Source organism: Magnolia sinica, chromosome 10 (genome assembly GCF_029962835.1).
Source record: "Magnolia sinica isolate HGM2019 chromosome 10, MsV1, whole genome shotgun sequence".
Classification (NCBI taxonomy): domain Eukaryota; kingdom Viridiplantae; phylum Streptophyta; class Magnoliopsida; order Magnoliales; family Magnoliaceae; genus Magnolia; species Magnolia sinica.
This window is the reverse complement of record NC_080582.1, coordinates 18,828,376-18,848,386: the sequence shown is the minus strand read 5'-3', so window position 1 is coordinate 18,848,386 and position 20,011 is coordinate 18,828,376. Positions and strand designations below refer to the sequence as shown.

General features: G+C 38.4%; 1 protein-coding gene and 1 pseudogene across 7 annotated transcripts in view; one reads left to right on the top strand and one right to left on the bottom strand.

Moving 5' to 3' along the window:
- The window catches only part of LOC131258117 (calcium/calmodulin-regulated receptor-like kinase 2), a 36,692-nt gene extending 34,385 nt beyond the window's left edge, over positions 1-2,307 (bottom strand). For 6 of the 7 annotated variants that reach the window (XM_058259187.1, XM_058259193.1, XM_058259189.1 and 3 more), the window contains exon 1: positions 2,094-2,307. The gene's annotated coding sequence lies outside the window, so the exon portion shown is untranslated. The remainder of the gene's footprint in view (positions 1-2,093) is intronic. The other variant, XM_058259188.1, reaches the window with a different exon arrangement.
- Positions 2,308-11,065: 8,758 nt separating this feature from the next.
- LOC131217417 (uncharacterized) lies at positions 11,066-15,954 on the top strand (annotated as a pseudogene).
- Positions 15,955-20,011: the final 4,057 nt, after the last annotated feature.

Here is a 20,011-nt window from a genome sequence, read left to right as displayed (position 1 = left end):
CAATTAAATCAGAAAGTCAAGTGGAGGAAAACTGTGCTGGCAGTCCTATGGACTATTTGGGGGGAGAAAAATGATCATTGTTTTAGGAATGTGTGTCGATCAGTCCCAACGGTGATTAGTAAGGTTTTCTCATTTTTAAGGGAATGGGCACCTGATTAGGGGGAGTTTTGGTGTTTTCTTTTTCTGTGGTTGTATTCTTTTGCCTTTCTTAACAAAATTCTTAACCTTTCCCACAAAAACAAAAACAAAAAATCTTAAAAGTAAATTCATGCTACACCCTCTAGTTTATGTTCATAGAAAATATTACGCAAGATAATAACGGCTCCCCAAACTGATCGGTGGTATCACTCTATCAAGGGATAAAAACATGTACCAACATGGACGAGAGTAATAAGAGGGATGCTATCGCACTAGCTTAGAAGTCCTAAGCAGTTCCATCATCACCATAAACATGGAAAATAAGTATGGTAATCAAGACTGTCGCTCTGGTGAGCAACACATGAGTTGAATGGTGTGAATTCCAACATCGAATTGCAGCAATCATGCAGTTGTTGTGAGTTTTTCCATTGAACGTGGACATTGATCTGCTTTGAGGGGACCACCCACTCTCAAGGCCACTAATTGGATGTCCACCGCCATCCAATTGCCTTGCTTTTTTGGGGATATAGCCAATCCACATGAGGTCCCACCACATCAAAGGTCCTGATCTTCACTGTACACAAGTAACACAAGTACAAGAGATGTTTTGGTCCACGGGTACAATCCAAAAATAACAAGACTCAGACAATCCAAGTCCAGCAAAAAACAAGATATTTCCACAATACCCACAAACCAACACTATCAACACAACTCGTGTCAATGAAATTTCTCAAAATACTCATTTAAATGATCAAATTGGTTCTCTTAAAATTCCAAACTATAAACTAATCTGGAATTCAAACTCAGAAGAAAACAAGAAACAGGGACGTGAATTTCCTACAACACCAATTACAGGGAGCCTGTGTAAAAACTAAGAAAAAAAAAAGAGTTTTGAATTTCCACATCCGTCCTTCCATTGTGCCAGCTCGTATTAGTATGGGAGCCCAAAAATCAGGCAGATTCAAAACTCAAGTGGGCCACACCAGAAGAAACTGTGGGATGTGAATGCCTACCATTGAAACCTTCAAGGGGCCAATGATCAGACTGGTATTTGTGTTTTCCTTTAATGCTAGTGTGACTCAACTTATGAACGGATTTGGTGGCATATAAACAAGAGAAACAAAGAACCAGAACCATCAAAGACCTCATTTCTATGAAATTTCTTTAAATGATTTCCATAATAGATGGGCTATTTTAGAACGAAAAAGAAAAGGGGAAAAAAAGGACCCCAAGAATCAAAACCCAGCAGAAAACAACAAATTCCTAGAAAAACAAATAAACAGCATCACTCATTTACAAGGAAATTTTCAAAAAAAAAAAAAAAAACTCAGATTATTAAATGGGTTCTCTTAAAGTTCAAAATATAACAACACCAAGGAATTCAAACCCATCAAAAGAAAAAAGAATTTCTAGAAAAACCAAAGAATCAGCTTCTTCAAAACAGCTCATTTCAATGGAATTTTTTCAAAAAATACTCAATGATTAAACAGGCTTTTAAAATCCAAAACAAACACAACCCAAGAATCCAGACCTATATAAATAAATAAATAAAAGATTAAATAATAATAATAATAAAAGTAAAATAGAAGTTTCTGGAAAACCCAAGAGTAAGAATCATCAAAACAAACTTATTTCAAATTCTCAAAACCACCTCCAATCATTAAAAGGGTTGCCTTAAAATCCTGAAACAAAAAATCCAATCCCATCAAAATGTAAAAGAAAATCCAACAACCATCGTCATCAAAACAAGCTCATTTCAATGAAGATTTTCAAAAACCATTTCCAATGATTAAATGCGCTGTACTAAAACCCAAAAACAGAAACACCCAATAATCCAAACCCAGCAAAAATACACAAATAAATAAGAGAAATCCCCAGAAAAATCCAGCAACCAGCTTATATCAATGCGAAAAAAAAAATCGATAAAAAAAAATGATTTGGTGAACGTAGCATACCTTGGGAGATGAAAACAAGTGAATTTCGATGTTGGAATTGCTTCCTAGACGACGAATCAAAGCAGCAGTCTTCTCTTCCTCTTTTTTAGACTTCTTCTTCTTCTTTTGGAGTGTTGGACGTGGTTGCAGAAAGAACAGAGAAAGGTACAAAGGTCGACGACGGGAAAGAGAGACGTTGGATTGGACTGGAATTATTCCATCCTCGACCCGAGGATTTGCATGTTATACTCGGGTTTTCAGTTTTTAGTCATTTCATGTGGGGCCCATTTTTCCGTAATATTGATGTTGTTATGATGATTTGAAACGATCCTCCGTGGAAAATTCCTTACCTTTCTCTATCTGTTTCCTGCGCTGATGGCTAAGGAAAAAGTTAAAGGAACGGTCTATATTACACCGGTCCAGTGATTGGTGACTGGCATATTCCAGTACGTACCTTTTTTATGGTAATCGTCTATCCAGGTTGGTTTTTATCAGATCAACGGTGTCGATTTTTGGAAGATGACCCCACCTGTGAGAACTAAGAGCCCGAGTATGATTTGCCACGCCATCGGTCGAGGATCGTATCAGAAGTTGCTGAGCAGAGGTAAAGTTTCTTTAGGCGATTCGCGCGAGAAGATATTGAAGAGGACATTTGCGGCACACGTGCCAACTTGGCACGCGTATTCGAGAAAAGGTCCATTCATCAGCTGGGAACCACTTCTAATATGTTTTATACAACAGTTAGGTCGGTCCACTTATCAGATTCGCGACATTAAGGTGAGGAAAATGAAGGGTAAGAAAATAGATGAATAACGGCCTATAAAAATCTACAATTGTGGTCCACTTGATGAGAATATTATCTTGATTATTATAAAGGATATTTCATGTTTGTGTCCCTACCTTATGAATGGCTAGGATCATACACAAGTGTGACATGTCAGCATGTGAACGAAGGTGATTGGCATGAGGAGATATTGAAGAGATGCATGCAGCCAACGTTATATATCGCCTCACGCGGAAATTGAATCTCCCGTTGTTTTTTTTTCAACCGTCCGTTTTTTCCATGCGAATCTGGTCTAGTTAATGATGCAAGAGGGCTGATTTTGGACGCAGAGCACATGAGAGGCTGGCCAAACCAGATGAATTGACCAGATATCCCACACGCCTGCCATGTTGCACGTGCGTCGCGATTCCTCCCCACACTTCATGTTCGAATAAAAGACAATCGATCGCTCACGGCCGGCTGTATGCAGATCCATCTTTCCCGCCAACGTGTTACATGTGTGGGGAATCTGATCCATGTAAACGATGGGTCCCACCATAAAGATTATTGGTTGTGAAAACAGGGAGGATATTCTGATGAGAAATGGATACTTCGATGAAATCAATGGATGGATGATGGTCTGACTTGGTACCCATGTCGTGTGGCCTACTTAATGAGCGGATAGCCTGAAATTCGAGGAAGATGATCTTCCTGATGGGGCCCACTATTTCTATTGTTGGGATGTCTTTCATATGAGAATCTTTGGCAAGAAAAAATGAACTGCATGATAACTTAGCATGCAGCTGGTTGCAGGTGATCAGTTAAAAGTACGCTGTTTTGTTACGACTGGAATCCTCTGTAACATTTGGAGAAATTTCCTAATGTACGACCCACTTATGGCGCACGAACCTTTTTGACCCCATTTATTTTTAGCTTTTAAGAATAATCCCATCTGTACGGACGCACATTTGCTGAACCAAAATGCCCCTGCTTTTTTCAGAAATGTGATTTCTGAAAGCTAGGGTACCCTATAGCTACGTATTATAACCGCAAGGTAACCGCGGATATTGAAATTGCCCCTGGTTAAACAGAATGTGATTTCTGGAAGCTAGGCCCCTTATGTCTATATAGGTTGTAACCGTAGCTATAAGCGCAGCCATTGAAAAAAAGTGTACCGCCGGTCCCACAATACCATGCCAATCCGTATACTTTTTGTTTTTTATTTTTTTTACATGGAGAACTCTATTCTGCCTACATTTTTCTCTAATACATATTTATATTAATATCTATATATAAGCATATAAATTTTTTTCTCTCTTTTTTTTCATTTCTTTCTTTATTCATTTAACAAGAATATCTTCTAAATAAAAATTAGTTACTTGATGTACCATGTATGATTTTGGGGTAGGAGAAGCTACTTTAGCAAGCCAACCAACCTGGTTATTTTCCAAGATTCCATCAGGTCAATGGTCAAAAATCCATTTCATTCACTTCACAGTCAATTTCAATCAGTTCGTGGTTAATTTCATTCATTTCATTCACTTCGCGGTCAATTTGAATCAGTTCGTAGTCAATTTCATTAACTTCGCGGTTAATTTCATTCACTTCAAGGTCAATTTCAATCACTTCACGGTCAATTCCCTTCATTTCACAGTAAATTCTATGCATTTCATGGTCAATTCCGGTGATTCCCCTTCACTTTACGGTTAATTCCCTTCACTTTAGGGTCATTTCCATTCATTTCACGGTCAATTCCCTTCACTTCATAGTCAATTGACCGTGAACTGATTGAAATTGACTACGAAGTGAATGAAATGAATTTTCAACCATCGACCTGATGGAATCTTCAAAAATAACCAGGTTGGTTGGCTAAAGTAGCTTCTCCTACTTCAAAATCATATATGATACGTCAAGTAACTCATTTTGGTTTAGAAGATATGCTTGTTAAATGAATAAAAAGAGAGAAAAAATTTTTTTACATGATTATATATTCATATTTATATAAATATGTATTAGAGAAAAATGTAGGGGGAAAAAGTTCTCCATGAAAGATTTTTTTTTTAAAAAAAAAAAGAGTGGCAACCTGCCGCGGCACTACCGCCGTACCCACAGCACTGTCGTAGTAAGTTGCTTCTTTTTTTTTTTAATCCTGGTGTAATCCCTACCGCTTTTGTGGGTCCCATCATGAGGTATATGTTATATCCAAACCGTCCATCTATTTGGCAAACTTGTATCAAGGCTTGAGACAAAAAATAAGACAGATCTAGCTATCAAGTGGATCCCATTGTAAAAGGCAGTGGAGGATTGAACGTCTACCATTGAAACCCTTTTAGGAGTCATAGAAGTTTTGGTTCATTATGAAATTTTCTTTTCCTCTTCATCCAGGTCTTTGTGACCTTATGAATAGATTGGATGGAAAATAAATGTTATGGCAGGCCCTACGAAATTTTTAAAGGTGAAAATCAATTTTCCCGTTGCTCTTCGTGGTGTGGTCCAGTTGATCTTTGGATATGATTTTTTTTTTTTTTGATAACGCTACGAAATGATCTCCAAATATGGATAAATGTTGTGGATATAATAAATACATAACTGTGGGGCCATGTAACTTTGATCTCTTTTGAACCGTTCGTACAACTTGGAGCTCAAGGAGCATCAGCGCTCATCTTCGAGTGCCAGCTGATCCACTTCCGGAAGGAAAGGCAGGGGCATTTTCGACCTGTGAGAAGCTGTCCACACAGCTGTGGCTTATTCTTGGAAGCTAAAAATAAGTGGGCTTAAAAAGGCTCGTGGGCCATAAGTGGGTTGTACAGTAGGAAATTTCTCCAACATTTATTTTTCACAGCTCATGAAACACCCAAGCTCTGTGTGGGCCACCATCTCGTAAATGTAAAATCCACACCGTCTATCAAGTTATGTTAGGGAAATCCAGGACTCCTGTGGGCATATCAAAGGGAACAGTTGTGATGGGATGCCAACCGTAGGTTTGTGTGAGGGACCACCATGATGTTTATCTTTCATCAAGCCCGTTAATCAGATGTAAATACAATTTATATATTCAATGCACAAAAATTATATTTCTAAAAGAAATAGGCGGCCCACACCACGTGAATTTAGAGGTTTTAATAACAATTTCACATTGTTCCCCATATATAGTCTAAAGCCTAAACCCTAACGAACGCACGATTACCCGGCATTTAGCCTCAACAAATCCGCTAAAGTCCCAAAAGAAAGAAGGCTTGTATGGTAGTCTAACGAGTATGATTCCCTATTATAGTCACGCACATATCATGATATAGTGGCATGCAGATCCATCAATCTCAACCGTCCAAATTGTGGTATATCAAACAGGATATGGCATGACTCAGATATTACACAGATTGAGTGGAGGAATTGTAGGGTACTGATGATGAATGAAGATGTGGATAGTCTCAAGATACACTATTTTGTACATATGGGCCCACTTTTGATGATCCAGACGATGTGATGGGAACCACCTTCTATAGAAGGTATGGTTTTTTATAGAACATATATAAAAATATGCCAGATTCGATGTTCATGACTCTCTCAACGCATGTCTACAAAGCGATGGAGCAATGATCTTTGAAACAAGAGGCAGATTCGATGGAAGATTTTGGATTTTTCCCATCACATGTGGGACCCATCAGTTTAACAGTTTAGATCACTAAAATGTGGGCCCATGCGCAAGAACTGGGGGTATTGGCTGGACTTTGTAATACCACATTTGAATGGACAGAGTCATCTGATCATTGGCTGTCAAAAATGGACGGTGGGAAAGAAATGGTTAATATTGTCCAAATTAAGCAGGCGAAGTTGAACGTTTAAGAACGTTCCATCTATACATTTCGGATCAAACACCCATCCGAGTGGACCCCACCATTTCTACGGTCAAGACTAACATACTACGTATGTGCATGTACGGTGGATGCATGCATGCGCCGCGGGCCTCGGGGAGTGTGAACTTCCTCAGCCACGTGGCACCGTGTTTGACTTGATAAGTTAAATTAAGTCAAAATTTATGCCAAGTTAAAAACCATAAAATTACTATAGAGTGAAAAATTGTAAGATTTTTCAACTCAAATGACTCATATGATACAAAGAAAAAATAAAATAAAAAGAAGAGTTAGTCTCTCTTTTTAAACATGCATGATGTGCAATCCCTATTTTATGAAATTTTATATTTATTAGAGAATTTAGTAGAGCTTCAGTATTATGGTATGTAATCATGTTTTGTGGAGTTTAAGACTTAGAATAGAAAGAAAGAGAAAATAAACATCACAAACCATATCATGCCAGATTTTCAATATCGGATAGTCTAATAAAATAGGAAAAAAAAGAAGAAGAAGAAGTAAATAAGAGAAAGGATTACAAAAGTAAAATAAATAGATGAGTGTGTGTATTGATAATGTATTTATGATTATTGGATTAAAATGTATATTTGATTTGAGATGTGAAAATGGAAATGGGAGACCTGACACCCTTTTTTATAAAGGGATGATCAGATATCGATTATCCCAACTAGGGTTGTACACGAACTGAGTTAGCTCGGTTAGCTCGCTTGACTCGACTTGAAAAAGCTCGATTCAACTTGGTTCGAAATTGAGTTCAAGCCAAGTTGAGCTGATTTTTTGAGCTCGTAAAAATTTTGAATCAAGTTCGAGCTTGCCCAAGCTCGACTCAACTCAAATTGAACCCCAACTCAAATGGAACTTGGATCAAACTATTTCGATTACTCAATTACTTTGATATTAATGTTGCTCATCAAGTGTTTGATGAAATGACTCGACGAAGTGTCGACTGGTGGCAAGGAAGGCATGTATATGAAATAAATATCTTTTTTTTTTTCTTCTTAATTTTGATGTTGCCTACAATTTGTTTGATGAAATACTTGTAAACAGTTGCTGATGTTTTACATACAGTAATAAATTGAAAGTGTACTTCATGTGTTTGTGAAAATGCCGCACAGGCTTGAACGCGGCTTGAACTGGCCCAAGCTGCTGACCGAACCGAGCCGAGTTGGCAAGTCAAGCTCGAGGACTGAATTCGAGCTGGGGTTAGCTAGTGGCCGAGCCGAGTTAAGATGTACCAAGCTCGACTCTGTTCGACTCGCGTACACCTCTAATCCCAACCTTACTTTTTTGACTTCAGTGTCTTCTTCAACGTTAAAATATTCATACTTTTATCAGGTAGAGTGGGCTTTTAAGGGAGCAGGGGAGCGAGGAAGGTTTAGCACGTGTGACTTTGAGTAGATGACGGTGTGTCGGCTTTGGCTTGGCTCAAAGTGACCGCGGCTGACCTTGAAACTTCTCTAACAATCCCCTGCTCTCTTACCATTTTCCCTCTCTAATTTTATGTTTCATTTCCTCTTTTGCTTGCAACACAGTACTTTAAATAAGCAAAGTAAGAAGCTTGAGTGATGATACATAGGAGGTGGCCGGAAGGAGGTTCGGACAACTCGAACCAAAGTTAGGATAGAAAAAAACATAGTTTCAAACGAATGAGAGTGAAGTGGTAGGAGCTGCGGTTGATCAAAGGAATATACACCCAGAAGCAGTGTATCAGGGAGTGATTTTGGACAAAACTAGCATATTAAGGATTGGTTTTGCGTAAAACTAGTCTTTGGTAGACCGGTTCACCAATAACCGGTCGTTCATGGACCTATTATGAGTTTTGCACCCTTTTTGCAAATATGGTTTGTCTCGCGGGTGATTTTGAAACCGTACTTCTTCATTATCTTGCCACCTTTACACCCCGATGTCAGTCGTTCTAACCCGATAGTTATCTTTGGAGCTTGCCCTCATCCGTTTAAGTTTTGACTAGGGCCCACTTAAAACCAATGAACGGGTTTTATCCTCACCTAAGGTGGGGGTGTCTTTAGGCGTTTTTTTTTTTTTGTTATCTTGCTAGTACACTACACTGTCTTTAGGTGTTTTTTTTGTTTTAGGTGTTTTTTTTGTTCGCATGTTAGTACACCCTACTGTCAGTTCACACTTCACCGTCAGCCACCCCCGCTGAGGAATTGATACCAAGACCTCTGTGTTAAAACGAGGTGTCTTTCATGTCAGTTTACCACTTGAGGTGTGGACCAGGGTGTCACTGTCTTTAGGTGTTATTTATTTTTTATTTTTATTTTTATTTTTTGTGGGGGGGCGGGGGGCATACTCCATGTTAGCCACCCCCACTAGTGATTGATACCAAGAACTCAAGTGTTGAAACGAGGTATCTCCGCTCAGCCTGCCAGTGGAGTCATGGATCTGGGTGTCACTGTCTTTAGGTGTTACTTGAGTAATACATTAGTGGGTTTCCCTTACTGTGGGGGTCATCTTGATGTATATGTTGTATATCCACTCTGTTCCATCAATTTTTCCAGCTCATTTTATTACATGTCTGGAAAATGAAGCAGATCTAAATCTAAAGGGCCACACGGTAGGGATTGAATGGCCACCGTTAATAACTTATTGAGGGCCATAGTCATGGATCAAGCTGATATTTTTGTTTCCCTTCGTCCAGGCCTGTGTGAACTTATCGACAGATTGGATGGAAAATAAATATTACATGAGTCTTAGGAAGCTTTTAATGGTAAGTTTTCAATGATTACTGTTTCCTGTGGTGTGGTCCACTTGAGATTTGGATCCAGTTCATTTTCTGTATCATTCCCTTGAATGAGCTGAAAAAACTGATACGCGGCGTGGATATACAACACATACATCGAGGTGGGCCCCACTGTCAGGAAAACAGCCACTAACGTATTTCCCGGTAACACCTGATCTGCTCTCATGGTCCGGGGGTGCATTACATTTTCAGACCTGGACCGGACGCGATTAATGCATACACGTCTATTGTACGCTGCATTTACGAGCCAGAGTTTTGTGGGGCCCATTGTATTGTATATATGAAATCTACTCCGTCCATCAGGTTCAGACCCTTACATTCATAGCATATACAAAATATCATCTCGATAGAAAATATAAATGGGCCACACTACTGGGAATAACATAAAATTATACCCAAAACCTCTAAGGTCACCTCAGGAGGCTCACCTGATTTATTTATGAGGATTTTTTTTTTTCTGTATTTTCCACTCAGGAAGTTGGTTTGAATCTGATGAATGGATTTCCTGAAAAATAAACACCATGGTGGACCCAGAAACAAATCTATTGTCAGCTTTCATCCCAATTGTTTTCCTGTGGTGTGGATCAAATGATTTGTGTACAAGGCTAGTTTTTTGTCCTAGAATCTGAAATCTAGTGTTTGATCTGATGGACGGATTGGATTTCACAAATATAACACGGTGGGCCCACACGGCTTTATTTTTGTACCGCAGACCACAGGTGTTGTAGAGGATCGGGTCCTTCGGCCGCCTCAAATGTTACCTATTGGCAGCCTCTCACATCGATAACCTAGTGTTGACTTGTCGTTCTTACAGTGGCATAATTATAATTACGGCTATCCATACCAACCGAACTGAGCCTGCCTTGTGGGGGCGTTTGCTCTTGTGGGGCGGACCATAAGAGACGCGAATTGATACAATTTCTCATGGGACTTAAATAAGTCCTATAGTACAATCTGAGGGCGAAGCCAGCATTGTTATATTGTGATAACACAGCCGCCTTACATATAGTAGTCAATCCCGTTTTCCATGAAAGAACCAAACATATAGAGATAGATTTTCATTTTATTCATGGCAAAATACAAGATGGCTCAATCGTAACCAAACATGTTGCTTCAACAAATCAGCTTGAGGATGTGTTCACCGAGCCATTAGGAAAGGAAGCTTTCTCAACAATGATGCGCAAGTTGGGAGTTCTTAACATTCACTCTCCAACTTGAGGGGGAGTGTTGAGAAGGTCAATGATATCTGGACATTCATTGGCAAAATATCCGGTTATTCATTGCCAAATATATTGTATTAATTGTATATTTGTTTAGTTGTCTATTATACTTAGACTACCTAGAATAGATCCACATGATTGTAGGAAATTTCTTATATAAAGCTACGTCTCTTGATTCAATTAATCCATTCAAAGGCAAATATTATTTTCCTTCTTTTACATGGTATTAGAGAAGGGAATGATACCCTAGCTCTCTGTCCTCATTTTTTGCCTTTCTTTTATCGTCGTTTTCCATTATCATGGCACACTAGCAACCTTTGAATGGAGGTAAGCCTGATACTGTCAATCCATATTTTCTTCACCATTTCGATCATTCAGGAATGGTGCTTGTTTCCAAACCCCTCAAAGGGGATAATTATTCGACATGGTGTAGAGTCATGACGATTTCCTTGAACGCCAAATCCAAGTTAGGTTTCATAGACGGGACCACCACAATGTCGTCTGTCACAGCCAAACCAGACGACTATGTTGCGTGGAAAAAATGCAACGATATGATCCTTTCTTGGATTCTCAATTCACTCACACAGGATCTTGCAGACAACGTCATTTTTTCGACTACTGCCCAAGAGGTATGGGAAGACCTTCGGGATCGTTTTTCTCAAAGTAATGCCCCTCGTATTTTTTAGATTGAGAGGGACATTGCTTGTCTTGTTCAAGATTAGATGATTGTTACAGCTTATTACACAAGGCTAAAAAAATTATGGGATGAAATACGATCCTATAATGACACCGCTTACTCTTGTGGGGCGGACCATAAGAGACGCGAATTGATACAATTTCTCATGGGACTTAAATGAGTTCTATAGTACAATCTCTATTGATGAATTCACTAGCTGATGTTGCCAAGGCTTACTCTTCCATTGTACAAGAAGAGAAGCAGCGAAGCCTGGGTGTTGCACGTGAGACAACGGAGAACTCAGCCATGTCTATCCGAAGGGTTGAATCGGTGGCTTTGGCTGTTCGACATGGACAAAGTTCTTCTCGTTCCAACTCATCTAATTGAAAATCTTTGCATTGCTCTTATTGTGACCATGACCATCATGTGCGAGAAACATGCTGGAAGCTGAATGGGTATCCACTAGAACACCCTAAATATGCATCAAACAAGTCCAATCGAGGAAGCACTCATTTTAAGCGCAACAATAGCCATTAATCTTCAATCGACAATGTCAAGGAGGGTCCAATAATGCAGGAAGTGCCGTTGGTAACAAATGGGCTCTCTGATTTGCAAATCCAACAAATCTTATCTATCATGCAGGGTAAAGGGACAACACAATCCATCAATCCTAAAGCTAATGCTACTGGTACTTCTTCAGGTTTGTTACAATCATTGTTGCGCCTCCATTAATTAATTATCGATAGTGGTGCAACAAATCACATTGCTTCATCTTCAACTTTGCTCGTCAACAGCATTAAGAACACCTTTTTGCCACCAGTTGCTATGCCAAGTGGAGAAGAGGTTCTGATTACATCTATTGGGAATTTACCTTTGAATTCAGCTGTTATATAAAAAAATGTGCTTGGTGTGCCATCTTTTAAGGTGGATTTAATGTTTGTGAGTCGAGTCACCAGAGATTTCAATTGTTTAGTAACTTTCTTCCCTCATTGGTGTATTTTGCAGGACTTGATGACGAGGACGACGATTGGTTTGGGTGAACAACGAGACGGACGTTATTACTTGGTTGCGTTAGCATCAGAGAAGCTAAAGCCTCAAACTTTATCCGCAGCAACCACTTCTTGCCATTCACCCAGTTCTTAGGTCACCTCCACCGCTTTGTGGTATTGCCGATTGGGGCGTTTGTCTTCCTCTAGATTAGATTTTATGGCAAAACATTTGTTACATTTCCCTTTCCAGTCTAATAATGCTTGTGATGTTTGTGCACTTGCAAAACAAACTCGACTTCTGTTTTCTACTAGTTCAATTTCGTCTGTTAGACTTTTTGAATTAATTTATTGTGACATTTGGGGCCCCTATAAAACTATCTCTCTTTCTGGTGCAAAATATTTTTTAACTATTGTGGATAATTATTCTACATTCACATGGGTATTTTTTATGCATCATAAAAGTGAAACACAACATTTGCTAGTCAATTTTTTCTCATTTGTCCAAACACAATTCCATGTTTCTATAGCCAACATTCGGGTTGATAATGGTGGAGAATTCTTCTCTATGCGGGATTTTTTAAAACAAAAAGGGACCACTTATCAACATTCTTGTGTTTATACCCCTCAACAAAATAGGGTTGTAGAGCGCAAGCATCGCCATATTCTTGAGTCAGCTCGAGCTTTTCGTTTTCAAGCCCACCTTCCTTTACATTTTTGGGCGGAATGTGTTTCTACTGCTGTTCATATAATTAATCGTTTGCCCACACCACTCGTTTCTTGCCAAACTCCTTTTGAACGACTTTATGGCAAGCTTCCTTCTTATTCCCATCTTCGAGTTTTTAGGTGTCTTGCATATGCTACTGATGTGCACGCCCCCCACAAATTCGCTCATTGAACCAAACGTTGTATTTTTCTTGGCTATCTAGTTGGTCAGAAAGCTTACAAGCTCTACGACTTTGCAACCCATCAAATGTTTACTAGTGGTGATGTTGTTTTTCATGAAACTATTTTTCCTCATGAGTCCATTCCATCCACTTCCTTAGATTTAGCCTCTCTAATTCCTCTTTCTATATCCGATCCTTCCTCACCAGCCCAACAACCCTCACCACCGGAACCAGTTTCTCCCGTCCACCAACCCTCACTACCAAATCTAGTTTCTCCTCAGCCATCACCTGCTAGTCCTCCTTCCGAACCCATTTTACACCATTCTCACTGACTTCATCACCCTCTTACGGCTTTACGTGATTATGTTTGCAACTAAGTGATGTCTCCCAACCATTTGCCGCCTTTGTCATCAGGTCCACAAAAAGGTACATGATATCCCCTTTGCAATTTTGTCTCTTATCATCGTTACTCACCACAGCATTACTCATTTACTGCTGCCATCAGTCAAGATATTGAGCCTACATCTTATACCAAAGCAACTTCTCATTCCCATTGGCAAGAAGCAATGCAATCTGAATTGTGCGCTTTAGAAGCTAAGCACACTTGGTCCCTCACTTCTCTTCCTCCTGGTAAGAAGCCTATTGGTTGTCATTGGGTTTATAAAATCAAAAGGCACTCGGATGGCACTATTGAGCGTTTCAAAGCTCGTTTGGTTGCGAAAGATTACACACAACTAGAAGGCATAAATTATCATGACACTTTTTCTCCCACTGCTAAAATGATTACCGTTCGTTGTTTATTGGCTTTAGCAGCTGCCTAGAATTGGTCTCTTCACCAACTTGATGTCAACAATACTTTTCTTCACGGTGATCTCCATGAAGAAATTTATGTCTCCACCTCCCGGTCTTCGGCGACAGGGGGAGAATCTAGTGTGTCGCCTCCACAAGTCGTAATTCTAGGTAATTGGATAATAATTATTTTCCTCTGTATTTCCGGTTGGATTTCCAAGGTGATTTGACCGTCAACTTTCATTTATAAGCACTCTTCACGTCACTGGAGCAGATAAAAGTTAAATTGTGGAGCCCACCTTGATGTTTGTATACTATCCACACCGTCCATCCCTTTAGCCAACTCATTTTAGGGCAAGATCCAAAAAAAGAGGTAGATCCAAAGATCAAGTGGACCACACTATTGGAAAAAATGGGAATTGAACTCCTACCATTGAAAGCTTCTTGAAGACCCTGAAGTTTTGGATCAAATTGATATTTTTGTTTCCACTTTATCCATGACTGTGTGACCTTATTATCGGGTTGGATGACAAATAAACATCATTGTGGGCCCTAGGGAGAAAATAACTTTCAACCAATGATGTTTTAATGATCCTTATTTCCTAAGGTGTGGTCCCCTTGAGCTTTTGATTTTCCTCATTTTTGGGCTCATGCCTTAAAATGTTTTTTTTTAAAGGATGGATGGTGTGGATAACTCATATATATCATGGTGGGGCCCACATATTTAAATTAGTAATAAAAACATTTGTATCCACCAATTTTGGAAAATCTTGGCGACTTTCAAACATGCTGTAGTAAGTACTAATCAGGTAATTCTGCGTATTTAGAAATTAAAAATCAAACAGCCCCTTGTGTCGCCTCCACAAGTCGTTATATGGCTTAAAGCAAGCTCCGCAAAAATGGTTTGCCAAGTTCTCTATAGCTATACAAGCCGCTGGATTTATTCAATCCAAAGCAAATTACTTGTTATTCACATGTTGGAAAGGCAAGTCTTTTATAGCTTTATTGATATATGTTGATGACATTCTTATTACGAGTAATGATATCAATGCCATATTAGCTTTAAAGCAATTTCTGCACAGTCATTTTCAGATTAAAGATTTGGGTGATTTAAAGTATTTTCTGGGCATCAAAGTTTCTCGGTCGAAGAAAGGTATTTCCATCTCGTGACGAAAATATACTTTGAAAATTCTAAAAGATGGTAGATTTTTGGGTGCTAAACCGGTGAACTTTCCCATGGAGTAAAACATAAAGCTCTTGGATTCATGAAAATTGCTTAAAAATCCATCTTAGTATAGGTGACTTGTTAGACGCCTAATTTATTTGACTATTACTTGGTCAGATATCACCTATTCAGTCCATGTGTTAAGCAGATTCATGCATGCACCATGCAAACCACATATGGAAGCCGCCTTGTGTGTGTTGCGTTATTTAAAAAGCATTTTAGGACGAAGTTTGTTTTTCCCTTCTCAGAATGATTTATCTTTGCGAGCTTTTTCTGATTCGAATTGGGCTAATTGTCCAATATCTCGTAGATTCACTACGGGTTACTATGTTTTTCTGGGATCTTCTCTTATCTCTCTTCAGTAGAAGCCGAATATAGAGCCATGACAAGTACATGCTGTGAATTATCTTGGCTGCGCTCATTATTGACAGATTTGAGAATATTGCATCCGAAGCCAGCATTGTTATATTGTGATAAGATAGCCGCCTTACATATAACAGCTAATCCCATTTTCCATGAAAGAACCAGACATATAGAGATTGATTGTCATTTTATTTGTGACAAAATACAAGATGGCTCAATTGTAACCAAACATGTTGCTTCAACAAATTAGCTTGTGGATGTGTTCACCAAGCCATTGGGAAAGGAAGCTTTCTCAATTATGATGTGCAAGTTGGGAGTTCTTGACATTCACTCTCTAACTTGAGGGGGAGTGTTGAGAAGGTCGATGATATCTAGCCATTCATTGACAAAATATTGTATTAGTTATAAAAATATTTTATTAGTTATTTAGTTGCTATTATGCTTACACTACCTAGAATAGCTCAACATGATTGTAGGAAATTTCTTGTATAAAGATACGTCTCTTGATTTAATAGAAATTCATTCAAAAGGCAAATATTCTTTTCTTTCTTTTACAGTTTCAAATCCAGGGGGGTTTCCAATCCCCTCTTTGAGGGGGTTTGCAATCCATGGTGAGAGCTTATATTACACCTAAAATCATTTTAATAGTTGCAGGTGTAACATGTGTGTCACTATACACTATCATTCTACTGGGCACATGCCCACTAATGATGATCAGCACCGTCCAAACATTGTCCAGCACCGTCCAAACATTGTCCATGTAAATCAGCACCATCCAAACATTGTCCAGCACCATCCAAACATTGTCCATGTAAATCAACACCGTCCAAATATTGTCCAGCACGTCCAAACATTGTCCATGTAAATCAGCACCATCCAAACATTGTCCAGCACCATCCAAACATTGTCCATGTAAATCAACGATTAAAAATCATTGGTTAGTCACTCAGACATGATCTTGTGCTTGTGGCCCATCCGAGACTTGGAATTTCATCATTTTCAGGCAAAGCATATATTTCAGCGGGCTTATCACAACCATTGTATCAAAAATTACATATCCCACTAATTAGAGATATTAAAGTTGATTTAGTAATTAAATTCAAATCCCTGTAAATATACTACGGATAGGTACTTTTGGATTAAAGTTGATTCACACTCCAGGGTGCCAAACACACTGGGATGATTGCAAATCCAGGGGGTTTCTAATCCTAGGGGTTTCGGGTTACAATTCCATGCTCCCAAATAGGCCCTAAAATTCCTGTATCACCAACAAAAATCCTACAAACGTTGGAGTTTTGTATGACAAAAAAACAACACGAGCATTGCACCATTATCTGCTCTTCGAAAATCTTGTAACAGAGTCCATTGATGTCATTGACAGACCACTCAATTTCATCGAGCAGCCGTTGATGCCATCGACAGATGCTTGATCCCATCGAGAAAAAAATATATAGTTGCTTGCTGGACAGTTTTGGAGTTGCTTCTCGATAGCATCGAAGGTGGCTTCAATATTATTGACTAGTCCTCGATGGTTGTCGATGCCATTAAAGGTCCATTGAAGGCAATCATAGAATTTCATAAGCATGAGATTTATTTTCTATTTCAGTTGTGGTAGTATATATACTGGGTATAATCGAGATTAAGGTAAGGTTAGTGTTCTCTAGGACATTCCTTAGGGTTTAAGAGCATTTCTTGGGTTTTTACGTAGGTTTTTGGGGTTATTTAGATCGGTAAGTCCATCCATCTCTTATAATATTACTTTCATAATGGATTAATTGTCACTTTGTGTTGTGGTTTTTCTCTATGAGGGTTTTTCTATGTAAAACTTGTGTGTTGTCTACATGTGTTGCTTTCATTTGATTTCATCTTGTTAGTTTGAAATTGGGTTTGTTTCCACGCGATCCCCAAAAAGTAGTATCAGAAATAACATTGGGGTTTCAAGTTCTAAAATGAAACATGTCAACGAAAGGTTCTACGTGAAGTATAAAACAGAAAGTTCATCAGTAGAAATAATTTTGAACTATGGAAGATGAAGATGAGAGGCCTTTTAGTTTAAAAAGGATTACAACATGCTTTCATTGGCAAGGTGAAGTTGTTTGAACCCGTTTCGGTCGTATCCTATGTCGGTCATCAGAGTGAAATACGTGTGATCTGTACTGATATACATAGTGTACTAGAGGATTTATTTATTTATTTATTTTTAATTATTTTTTTTTGCGGATATGTACAGTGAATCAAAAAAGTGGGATTATAATGTATTAGTGGCCGTTGAGCGTCACTAAATGATCGAGAAGGGAAACAACCAAGCTTAGATGGTCTCATGACAAGTGGTAAAAGAAGAGACGAAGAAGGCAAAACGTAGCAAGCATCTAGAAGCCAAATAATAGAGAACAATTATAATAATTGTCAAAACGTGAGAAGGATCCAAAACAGCTGGAGCAAAGCAAATCAATAAGAAAAATTTGTCTCATACCAAACCTAAACAAACCAAACTTATATTTCAATTATCCTTTTATCAGTCAATTTACATTCCATAGTATAATCTTTTACTTTTCCTATTGAGTAAATTACATTACTTAGTGTAATCTTTTATTTTTTAGTTTGCTGATTTACATTCTTTAACATAACTGTATCAATAATATAATCTTTAGTTGTAATTGGAGTTTACGCTCGCACACTGGACTTCGTTCAATTATCAAAGAGTTGTTCTTCAGTAGTTCACAATGACCGATTGTAAGGATTTATTTCTCGTTTCATTTAATTTGCATTGAAAAGTCCTTTCGTACGGAAAACAAAGGAGTAACCCATCATCACAGGATGAACCCTACCATTTAGATATCGCCTAATTCAATTTACACATTGAATGAGTGGCTGAATAGGCAACCGATCTCCTCAGATATCGGCTATACATACATGTCTACTTATCTTGGCACTCGAGTCATTGTTGTTCGGTTTGAATTGGAGCAGCAAATCCAATTCTGGCACACCCGCACACTGTGTGAGAGAATAATGACAAACAGAAGCGTCCTACATTTATGATGAAGAGTAGAATGAACTCAATGAGAGGGCTACAAGCTCAATCCAATTGTGTCTAGCGGACAATATGCTTTATAATGTCCTGGATCAAAAGACTGCCACAGGAGTATGGATGAAACTTGACAGTTTGTACATGAAGAAATTATTGGGCAGTTGCTTGTATCTTAAGAAACAATTATACAATCTAGATGATAAAGGGATCAAATATCAATAAATAGATGAGCAATTTTATTGAATTGCTTTATAATTGACGAATACAGATATTAAGATTGAAGAGGAAGATTAAGCTTTGATTCTCTTGAACTCGCTTTTATCATCTTTCGAGAATTTAGTAGATAGTGGTGAGATTACCTTCACATAGTAGAATGAACTCGATGATCCATGGTGGGATACCATCGATGTTGAAATTGTTATCTCAATCTTTTATGAGAAGTAGTTGAGAAAGAAAGACAATGACGAGGTTACCTTCACAAATGTGTTGGTTGTCAGGGGAATGAATTCTAAATAAGAAAATGACAATTCTCAATCATAGTCTAAATCAAAAGGGAATGGCAAGTTACAATGCAGGAGTTTTGGGATGATATGACACATGAAAAAAGGATTATTAGAATCCTAAAACTCAGAATGGAGAAAAGCCTGAAAATTCGGGAGCCTCATGCCACATATCTTTTCATACAGTTTGGTTCACCAGTTACAACGAATAAAAAGGTGAACATTTTTTTAATGGGTAATTACATTGCCTGTGAGGTGATTGGTATCAGTTTAGTGCGCATTAGGATGTTCAATGGGGTGGAGTGTATCCTAACGGATGTGAGACACATTCCTTACCTTAGGAAAAATCTTATCTCTCTTGGGGCACTGGAGGCACTTGTGTGCAAGTTTACTGGTTTTAATCATGTCCTCAAAGTTTCTAAAGGGGCTCTTGTAGTGATGAAAGGAGAGTGGAATAGTAATCTTTACAAGTTGATCATGAATATCATATCGAGTAGAGCTGTAACATACGTAGTGGAGTCCACATTGACACGTTTGTGGCATGCTCGTCTGTACCACATGAGTGAGCGGGTATGAAGGCACTTTCTGATTGTAGCTTGATTCCTATTTTTAAAGGTGTTGATTTTCATATATGTGAACATTATATATACGTAAACAATTTCTTAAAAGCGTTGATTTTCTATACAACTTTTTTGAGCTTGGTAAATGCTTAATGAAGACGGAGTGTACATGAGAAACAACAATGAAGTTATGATGGAAGACAATTAAAGATGGTGACAGCAAATGAATAATGGATTGTGAAGATTGAAGACATGGTAAAGATTATTGTCAATGTCTTAAATCTATCTGTAAAAGAGTCTGTTGGTGTCATC